At 46.5% G+C, this 11,459-nt stretch overlaps 1 long non-coding RNA gene across 3 annotated transcripts in view; it reads left to right on the forward strand.

Moving 5' to 3' along the window:
* LOC137525835 (uncharacterized) overlaps positions 1-10,905 on the forward strand; it is an 86,217-nt gene extending 75,312 nt beyond the window's left edge. For all 3 annotated transcript variants that reach the window (XR_011023023.1, XR_011023025.1, XR_011023024.1), the window contains one exon: positions 10,421-10,905. This is a non-coding gene — a long non-coding RNA (uncharacterized lncRNA). The remainder of the gene's footprint in view (positions 1-10,420) is intronic.
* Positions 10,906-11,459: the final 554 nt, after the last annotated feature.

Below are 11,459 nucleotides of genomic sequence, written 5' to 3' on the forward strand. Positions count from 1 at the left end.
TTGGTTAACCTGAGTCTGCAATGTATCAACCGTTTTCCTAACCTCCTTAAGAGTAGCGGTTAACACATCGATCCGTTCATCAAGTGTCACCATGTTTTTTGGGCCTGTCGTTCTGTCACGATCGGTGTAGCAGAGAGAGGGTCTGATTACCGGTAAACTGCAGTATCACCGAAAATGCAGAATAAACCCGATTATCGATGATCTGCAGTATCACCGATAATCCGATATAACGCTAACCTCTGAACACCTGAGTAGTGTAAGTGCTTGGTGCAACAGTAATACCTCGAGGACTAAGCCTCAGAAATAAGTGCCGTACAGTATGAAGTACGGCAGCATTACAGATTCCTTCCGAAGGCCTGGACTCTCCCGGGGGAGGAGTCAGGTGGAGCGTAGGAAGGACAGAACGTGAGTGACACCTAGGAGAGAGTGTCACTAACAGATCTGGGAACTGCCACTAACAGTAAGGTCAGTTCTCGAAGACAGGCAAGCCAGTTCGTAACACACGGACAAATACAGTACAGATTCAGAACGCAGAGGCGGAGACTAATAAACAAGCAGGGTTCGGCAACAGGGTATCAGAAATATCGGGGTACAGAATCAGGAGTCAGATGCAGAGTCTAAGAGCGAGCCGAGGTTCGGCAACAGGGTATCAGAATGACAAGGTACAAGATCAGAATACAGAAGAATAGTAACAAGCTTGAGGAACCTGAGGAGCAGGTTCCCAATGAATACAGGATGGGCCCTGGGGCAGTAAATACAGATCTGGCCCTGTGGAGCAGGTGCCCAGCAAATACAGCGCTGGCCCTGGGGAGCAGGTACCCAGCAAATACAGAGCTGGCCCTATGGAGCAGGTGCCCAGTAAATACAGAGCTGGCCCTGTGGAGCAGGTGCCCAGCACATACAGTGCTGGCCCTGAGGAGCAGGTGCCCAGCAGATACAGAGCTGGCCCTATGGAGCAGGTGCCCAGCACATACAGAACTGGCCCTGTGAAGCAGGTGCCCAGCACATACAGGCATGAACTATCTCCTAGCGATAGAGATAGTTCTCAGGGTCGGGAAGGCCAAGTCGGCAACTCACAGACAAACAAAGTACAGGATCAGAAGACAGAGGCAGTGTAGTCAGACAGGCAGAAAGTCATAACAGATAATCACAATCAAACTAGTACTTTAGACTATCAACAGAATCTAGCTAAGTGTAGGATTACAGCTCCAGCTGGTCCCGGCACACTTTCGGATCTGACTAAGGGTCTGCGTGCTCCCACGAAGTGATTGCAACGACAGGCAACCAGCAACTGACTAAGCAGCAGAATATATAGTTGCTGGACTCTGCTGCCCCGCCCGAACCATTCAGCCAATCATGAAACCTACAGGAGTCAGCTGACCTTCCTGATCAGCTGACACTTCCCCTGCTGGTATAAAGGTCCTGCATTCAGGCCCGCGCGTGCATAGCTCTCCATCTGTCTAGGTGCACTAACAGACCCAGCCACACCAAGCACATGCTGCTGCATGCAAACAGCCGCTTTGCTGTCAGGACATGCGGCGGCTTTTCCGCATTCCACCACACAGCCAGACGCGTGCAAACCACCGCGTAGAACGCGGAGTCAGCCGCCTAGCTCTTGGCACACGCGGCGGCTTTTCCGCGTTTCCTCACAGTACCCCCCTCCTGAGGCGTGGACTCCGGACACGCCCCAGGAGACAATGATAGCGACATCCTCATCTCATACCCACACTCTTCACCTGATCAGATACCAAAGTCGAGGACCGTCCTGTGTCAGATTCAGAATTCTGGAACAAGGTATAAACGTAACAGTCACTAAATGTCTCGCATTCCGAACATAAATACAAGCTCTCACAGGTGCGAGATCTCTCATGAGTGACAACCGGTGCATCAGGCGAAAAACATTTCCCACACTCAGAACATTAATGTAATTTCCCATCAGTGTGAGACTTCCCATGACTGAGAAGTTCTTCCTCACATACAGAACACCAGTACAACTTCTCACCAGTGTGAGATTTCCCATGAGCAACAGGTCGCAGTTCAGGTACGAAAGAGTCCCCACACTCAGAACATGAATATGATTTCTCATCAATGTGAGACTTCCCATGACTGAGAAGTTCTTCCTCACATACAGAACACCAGTACTGCTTCTCACCGGTGTGAGATCTCCCATGGGCTACAGGCGGTAGTTCGGGTACAAAAGGGACCCCACACTCAAAACATGAATACGTTTTCTCATTGGTGTGAGACTTCCCATGACTGAGAAGTTTCTCCTCACATACAGGACACACGTATAATTTCTCACCTGTGTGAGATTTCCCATTAGTCACAGGTTGTCCCTCAGGTACAAAAGAGTCCCCACACTCAGAACACGAATATATGTATCCCTTAAAGTGGGGCCTACTATGGTTGACAAGATCTAAATTATGCTCAGGACATGAATGTGGTTTCTTGTTACTTAGAATCTGGTCAGATGATGGAGCTAAAGACTGTACGGTTTCAGACTCCTGAACTCGATTTGCTGCAATAAGCAAGCTTGACCCTTGCACAGCAGATTCATGACTATAGATAGAGCCATCACTCTTATAAAGTTCGGAAATGTTATCCGCATAGTAGCTCTCTATCTGTTGTTCCTCAAAACTAATCTCTGATCCCAGTGAGGTCGCACTTCCCCTATACGAGTTCTCACCAGAATGCAATTCCTCAGGAATAATAGGTGGTGCAGGATGTACGTGGGACTTTCTATGATTGAGGAGATCTGCATAATATACAAAATCCTGTTTACACTGTGAACATGGAAAAGATTTATCAGACGGACGGGAGACATCTAAATCGGGGTGATATTTAAGCGACAGATTTCCCACCATAAGTTTAGTTACACCAACACATGCTTTCTGGAGGCCGGGATCTGAACTAGCACCAGAACCCGTATTTCCCGGGGATGGCGCAGCAGACTCCTTAGAACTCGGGCCTCTCACCATCCCCCCAAAATTTTTTCTTGACTTTTTCCTGCAATTTCGTACCCAATGGTCATGTTGTCCGCAATAGAAGCAAAGACCCTCTAGGCGTCTTCGCGTCCTCTCTGATTCAGATAACCTAGAGTGGTGCCCTACGAATTTCCCTGGTGTGGGTACTCTAGATTGAATTACAGAGGGGGGTGACACTGGTGCAACAGAGTTTAAAATACACTTAATTGACTCAGTCAGTTGGTTAACCTGAGTCTGCAATGTATCAACCGTTTTCCTAACCTCCTTAAGAGTAGCGGTTAACACATCGATCCGTTCATCAAGTGTCACCATGTTTTTTGGGCCTGTCGTTCTGTCACGATCGGTGTAGCAGAGAGAGGGTCTGATTACCGGTAAACTGCAGTATCACCGAAAATGCAGAATAAACCCGATTATCGATGATCTGCAGTATCACCGATAATCCGATATAACGCTAACCTCTGAACACCTGAGTAGTGTAAGTGCTTGGTGCAACAGTAATACCTCGAGGACTAAGCCTCAGAAATAAGTGCCGTACAGTATGAAGTACGGCAGCATTACAGATTCCTTCCGAAGGCCTGGACTCTCCCGGGGGAGGAGTCAGGTGGAGCGTAGGAAGGACAGAACGTGAGTGACACCTAGGAGAGAGTGTCACTAACAGATCTGGGAACTGCCACTAACAGTAAGGTCAGTTCTCGAAGACAGGCAAGCCAGTTCGTAACACACGGACAAATACAGTACAGATTCAGAACGCAGAGGCGGAGACTAATAAACAAGCAGGGTTCGGCAACAGGGTATCAGAAATATCGGGGTACAGAATCAGGAGTCAGATGCAGAGTCTAAGAGCGAGCCGAGGTTCGGCAACAGGGTATCAGAATGACAAGGTACAAGATCAGAATACAGAAGAATAGTAACAAGCTTGAGGAACCTGAGGAGCAGGTTCCCAATGAATACAGGATGGGCCCTGGGGCAGTAAATACAGATCTGGCCCTGTGGAGCAGGTGCCCAGCAAATACAGCGCTGGCCCTGGGGAGCAGGTACCCAGCAAATACAGAGCTGGCCCTATGGAGCAGGTGCCCAGTAAATACAGAGCTGGCCCTGTGGAGCAGGTGCCCAGCACATACAGTGCTGGCCCTGAGGAGCAGGTGCCCAGCAGATACAGAGCTGGCCCTATGGAGCAGGTGCCCAGCACATACAGAACTGGCCCTGTGAAGCAGGTGCCCAGCACATACAGGCATGAACTATCTCCTAGCGATAGAGATAGTTCTCAGGGTCGGGAAGGCCAAGTCGGCAACTCACAGACAAACAAAGTACAGGATCAGAAGACAGAGGCAGTGTAGTCAGACAGGCAGAAAGTCATAACAGATAATCACAATCAAACTAGTACTTTAGACTATCAACAGAATCTAGCTAAGTGTAGGATTACAGCTCCAGCTGGTCCCGGCACACTTTCGGATCTGACTAAGGGTCTGCGTGCTCCCACGAAGTGATTGCAACGACAGGCAACCAGCAACTGACTAAGCAGCAGAATATATAGTTGCTGGACTCTGCTGCCCCGCCCGAACCATTCAGCCAATCATGAAACCTACAGGAGTCAGCTGACCTTCCTGATCAGCTGACACTTCCCCTGCTGGTATAAAGGTCCTGCATTCAGGCCCGCGCGTGCATAGCTCTCCATCTGTCTAGGTGCACTAACAGACCCAGCCACACCAAGCACATGCTGCTGCATGCAAACAGCCGCTTTGCTGTCAGGACATGCGGCGGCTTTTCCGCATTCCACCACACAGCCAGACGCGTGCAAACCACCGCGTAGAACGCGGAGTCAGCCGCCTAGCTCTTGGCACACGCGGCGGCTTTTCCGCGTTTCCTCACAGTACCCCCCTCCTGAGGCGTGGACTCCGGACACGCCCCAGGAGACAATGATAGCGACATCCTCATCTCATACCCACACTCTTCACCTGATCAGATACCAAAGTCGAGGACCGTCCTGTGTCAGATTCAGAATTCTGGAACAAGGTATAAACGTAACAGTCACTAAATGTCTCGCATTCCGAACATAAATACAAGCTCTCACAGGTGCGAGATCTCTCATGAGTGACAACCGGTGCATCAGGCGAAAAACATTTCCCACACTCAGAACATTAATGTAATTTCCCATCAGTGTGAGACTTCCCATGACTGAGAAGTTCTTCCTCACATACAGAACACCAGTACAACTTCTCACCAGTGTGAGATTTCCCATGAGCAACAGGTCGCAGTTCAGGTACGAAAGAGTCCCCACACTCAGAACATGAATATGATTTCTCATCAATGTGAGACTTCCCATGACTGAGAAGTTCTTCCTCACATACAGAACACCAGTACTGCTTCTCACCGGTGTGAGATCTCCCATGGGCTACAGGCGGTAGTTCGGGTACAAAAGGGACCCCACACTCAAAACATGAATACGTTTTCTCATTGGTGTGAGACTTCCCATGACTGAGAAGTTTCTCCTCACATACAGGACACACGTATAATTTCTCACCTGTGTGAGATTTCCCATTAGTCACAGGTTGTCCCTCAGGTACAAAAGAGTCCCCACACTCAGAACACGAATATATGTATCCCTTAAAGTGGGGCCTACTATGGTTGACAAGATCTAAATTATGCTCAGGACATGAATGTGGTTTCTTGTTACTTAGAATCTGGTCAGATGATGGAGCTAAAGACTGTACGGTTTCAGACTCCTGAACTCGATTTGCTGCAATAAGCAAGCTTGACCCTTGCACAGCAGATTCATGACTATAGATAGAGCCATCACTCTTATAAAGTTCGGAAATGTTATCCGCATAGTAGCTCTCTATCTGTTGTTCCTCAAAACTAATCTCTGATCCCAGTGAGGTCGCACTTCCCCTATACGAGTTCTCACCAGAATGCAATTCCTCAGGAATAATAGGTGGTGCAGGATGTACGTGGGACTTTCTATGATTGAGGAGATCTGCATAATATACAAAATCCTGTTTACACTGTGAACATGGAAAAGATTTATCAGACGGACGGGAGACATCTAAATCGGGGTGATATTTAAGCGACAGATTTCCCACCATAAGTTTAGTTACACCAACACATGCTTTCTGGAGGCCGGGATCTGAACTAGCACCAGAACCCGTATTTCCCGGGGATGGCGCAGCAGACTCCTTAGAACTCGGGCCTCTCACCATCCCCCCAAAATTTTTTCTTGACTTTTTCCTGCAATTTCGTACCCAATGGTCATGTTGTCCGCAATAGAAGCAAAGACCCTCTAGGCGTCTTCGCGTCCTCTCTGATTCAGATAACCTAGAGTGGTGCCCTACGAATTTCCCTGGTGTGGGTACTCTAGATTGAATTACAGAGGGGGGTGACACTGGTGCAACAGAGTTTAAAATACACTTAATTGACTCAGTCAGTTGGTTAACCTGAGTCTGCAATGTATCAACCGTTTTCCTAACCTCCTTAAGAGTAGCGGTTAACACATCGATCCGTTCATCAAGTGTCACCATGTTTTTTGGGCCTGTCGTTCTGTCACGATCGGTGTAGCAGAGAGAGGGTCTGATTACCGGTAAACTGCAGTATCACCGAAAATGCAGAATAAACCCGATTATCGATGATCTGCAGTATCACCGATAATCCGATATAACGCTAACCTCTGAACACCTGAGTAGTGTAAGTGCTTGGTGCAACAGTAATACCTCGAGGACTAAGCCTCAGAAATAAGTGCCGTACAGTATGAAGTACGGCAGCATTACAGATTCCTTCCGAAGGCCTGGACTCTCCCGGGGGAGGAGTCAGGTGGAGCGTAGGAAGGACAGAACGTGAGTGACACCTAGGAGAGAGTGTCACTAACAGATCTGGGAACTGCCACTAACAGTAAGGTCAGTTCTCGAAGACAGGCAAGCCAGTTCGTAACACACGGACAAATACAGTACAGATTCAGAACGCAGAGGCGGAGACTAATAAACAAGCAGGGTTCGGCAACAGGGTATCAGAAATATCGGGGTACAGAATCAGGAGTCAGATGCAGAGTCTAAGAGCGAGCCGAGGTTCGGCAACAGGGTATCAGAATGACAAGGTACAAGATCAGAATACAGAAGAATAGTAACAAGCTTGAGGAACCTGAGGAGCAGGTTCCCAATGAATACAGGATGGGCCCTGGGGCAGTAAATACAGATCTGGCCCTGTGGAGCAGGTGCCCAGCAAATACAGCGCTGGCCCTGGGGAGCAGGTACCCAGCAAATACAGAGCTGGCCCTATGGAGCAGGTGCCCAGTAAATACAGAGCTGGCCCTGTGGAGCAGGTGCCCAGCACATACAGTGGAGGAAATAATTATTTGACCCCTCACTGATTTTGTAAGTTTGTCCAATGACAAAGAAATGAAAAGTCTCAGAACAGTATCATTTCAACGGTAGGTTTATTTTAAGAGTGGCAGATAGCACATCAAAAGGAAAATCGAAAAAATAACCTTAAATAAAAGATAGCAACTGATTTGCATTTCATTGAGTGAAATAAGTTTTTGAACCCTCTAACAATAAAAGACTTAATACTTAGTGGAAAAACCCTTGTTTGCAAGCACAGAGGTCAAACGTTTCTTGTAATTGATGACCAAGTTTGCACACATTTTAGGAGGAATGTTGGTCCACTCCTCTTTGCAGATCATTTCTAAATCCCTAAGGTTTCGAGGCTGTCTCTGTGCAACTCTGAGTTTGAGCTCCCTCCATAGGTTTTCTATTGGATTAAGGTCCGGAGACTAACTAGGCCACTCCATGACCTTAATGTGCTTCTTCTTGAGCCACTCCTTTGTTGCCTTTGCTGTATGTTTTGGGTCATTGTCGTGCTGGAACACCCATACACGACCCATTTTCAGTTTCCTGGCAGAGGGAAGGAGGTTGTCGTTCAGGATTTCACGATACATGGCTCCGTCCATTTTCCCGTTAATGCGATTAAGTTGTCCTGTGCCCTTAGCAGAAAAACACCCCCAAAGCAAAATGTTTCCACCCCCATGCTTGACGGTGTCAAGCGGTGTCACCGTCCCGGTGTTTTGGGGGTCATAGGCAGCATTTGTCTTCCTCCAAACACATTGAGTTGAGTTAATGCCAAAGAGCTCTATTTTGGTCTCATCAGACCACAGCACCTTCTCCCAGTCACTCACAGAATCATTCAGGTGTTCATTGGCAAACTTCAGATGGGCCTGCACATGTGCCTCCTTGAGCAGGGGGACCTTGCGAGCCCTGCAGGATTTTAATCCATTGCGGTGTAATGTGTTTCCAATGGTTTTCTTGGTGACTGTGGTCCCTGCTAATTTGAGGTAATTCTTTAACTCCTCTCGTGTAGTTCTAGGATGCTTTTTCACCTTTCTCAGAACCATTGACACCCTACGAGGTGAGATCTTGCGTGGAGCCCCAAAGCAAGGTCGATTGATGGTCATTTTGTGCTCCTTCCATTTTCGAACAATCGCACCAACAGTTGTCACCTTCTCTCCCAGCTTCTTGCTAATGGTTTTGTAGCCCATTCCAGCCTTGTGCAGGTCTACAATTTTGTCTCTGACATCCTTGGACAGCTCTTTGGTCTTTCCCATGTTGGAGAGTTTGAAGTCTGCTTGATTGATTGATTCTGTGGACAGGTGTCTTTTATACAGGTGACTAGTTAAGACAGGTGTCCTTAATGATGGTGACTAACTGAGTAGAAGTGTCTAACCACTCTGTGGGAGCCAGAACTCTTAATGGTTGGTAGGGGTTCAAAAACTTATTTCACTCAATGAAATGCAAATCAGTTGCTATCTTTTATTTAAGGTTATTTTTTCGATTTTCCTTTTGATGTGCTATCTGCCACTGTTAAAATAAACCTACCATTGAAATGATACTGTTCTGAGACTTTTTATTTCTTTGTCATTGGACAAACTTACAAAATCAGTGAGGGGTCAAATAATTATTTCCTCCACTGTACAGTGCTGGCCCTGAGGAGCAGGTGCCCAGCAGATACAGAGCTGGCCCTATGGAGCAGGTGCCCAGCACATACAGAACTGGCCCTGTGAAGCAGGTGCCCAGCACATACAGGCATGAACTATCTCCTAGCGATAGAGATAGTTCTCAGGGTCGGGAAGGCCAAGTCGGCAACTCACAGACAAACAAAGTACAGGATCAGAAGACAGAGGCAGTGTAGTCAGACAGGCAGAAAGTCATAACAGATAATCACAATCAAACTAGTACTTTAGACTATCAACAGAATCTAGCTAAGTGTAGGATTACAGCTCCAGCTGGTCCCGGCACACTTTCGGATCTGACTAAGGGTCTGCGTGCTCCCACGAAGTGATTGCAACGACAGGCAACCAGCAACTGACTAAGCAGCAGAATATATAGTTGCTGGACTCTGCTGCCCCGCCCGAACCATTCAGCCAATCATGAAACCTACAGGAGTCAGCTGACCTTCCTGATCAGCTGACACTTCCCCTGCTGGTATAAAGGTCCTGCATTCAGGCCCGCGCGTGCATAGCTCTCCATCTGTCTAGGTGCACTAACAGACCCAGCCACACCAAGCACATGCTGCTGCATGCAAACAGCCGCTTTGCTGTCAGGACATGCGGCGGCTTTTCCGCATTCCACCACACAGCCAGACGCGTGCAAACCACCGCGTAGAACGCGGAGTCAGCCGCCTAGCTCTTGGCACACGCGGCGGCTTTTCCGCGTTTCCTCACAAACTGTAATTCAGGTTTTATGAGGCAGAAATAGAGGAAACAACAAATGGGTCAGATGCACATTTCATACACATTTTTTTCATGTCATTATTTTTTGCTTTCCTTTGCTTATATAAGGGTAAAATACAGCATATGCTGCAAGTGAATTGCTGTTATTAAAGCTTTACATTCTACTAATGATCCTTGTTGCTAAAAGGCTAAAGTGTCCACAAGCTTAAAGTGGCCTGGAGAACCACAGACTGCTGACATCTGCCCCAACATTGTTTAATGGAGGCTAATTTACAGAAACACTGCAGCTGAAGACTAATGACAGGAAGACAATCAGCTGACCCGTGCGTTCAGGATGATGCGTGATGGTTAAAAAAGCTGCCATTTTGTATTGTACAATCCTAGAAAATGTCAGTGCTCTGCAAAAAAGAAAAGTAAACTTCTGGACACCCAGCGCAAATAAGAACTTTTTAGCCCCATTTGCAAAATTTGCAAAAAGAAAAAACAGATGGACACCTTCATCCTCGCCTTTGGAGTCTGTAAGTACAGTATTTCATGATAAAGGTTTAACAACATTGTTACCTTAAACTGCAGTACAGTAAAACTACCACAAGATGTCACTGTGTGTTAAATGCAAGGATAATCTTTATGGGATTATTATTTACTGTATTCACTGTGTATTCACTCTGTTCTAAGAAGCAATTCCTGATGGTGGTGTATTTCTTCTCTGCATGTTTTTCTTCAGTAAAGAGTTCTTACTTGTCATACTGAGTGCCTGTCTGCATGTACAGAACACTTTGCTCCAACATTTCACCTAATTTGAAGTGCTACAACTATGCTTCTGTACCTACCCAGTACCTGGGCCTCATCTCAGACATGTGCCTTCTCTGACATCTGGTCATCCCAGGGGGAGCAGGCGGATGCAGCCGGACTCAAAGAAACTTGGGAGAAGAAAGGCTCAGGCACTTGGAGGACAGCCCAGAGGCCAGTGGATGTATTACATACAGGATTTCATGAATACAGAGATTGCATTATTATACACTAGAGGGGACCGCAGGCCTTTGCCTGGATAGCCTACGCTTAGAAACAGCCCTGACTAGAAATGTGATAGGCTTAATGCAGTGTGGCGTGTAAGTGACTTTACATCCCTTGTGGGGTGCAGCCTTCTGTTCTTTACCTGTTCTGATTTGGTCTCTATTTAAATATAAATTCCAAAGTAAAAAAATAAATAAAGAGTGTTATATACTGTAGTAAGTCTTATTTGTTTAGTAAATTATGTTTCTCTTTCGCTATAAATATTTAAACAATGCTTTTTTTTTATTTTATATTTTAATAAGTAATTGAAGAATATTGTTTAGCCAGTTCTCTATGCCCTTACTATCATTTTTTAAATCCTACCTCTGAAGTTGTACTCTAAAAAAAACTGTGCTACGCTGCTGATGTGGTGAAATACCTGATGGAAGACATCTACAGTATGTGTGTTTAAAGGGGCACTACAGTGAAAAACTGTAAAATTTAAAATATGTGCAAACATATACAAATAAGAAGTACATTTCTCCCAGAGTAAAATGAGCCATAAATGACTTTTCTCCTATGTTGCTGTCACTTACTGTAGGAAGTAGAAATCTGTCAGAAGTGACAGGTTTTGGACTAGTCCATCTGTTTATAGGGGATTCTCAGGGATATATTTATTTTCAAAAGCACTTAGTGAATGGCAGTTGTTCTGTCCAACTGCCAAAAAACTGTATAGCGAGCAACGAAGCTGGCCAGCATCATTGTTTAAA

Source organism: Hyperolius riggenbachi, chromosome 7, assembly GCF_040937935.1.
Source record: "Hyperolius riggenbachi isolate aHypRig1 chromosome 7, aHypRig1.pri, whole genome shotgun sequence".
NCBI lineage: Eukaryota > Metazoa > Chordata > Amphibia > Anura > Hyperoliidae > Hyperolius > Hyperolius riggenbachi.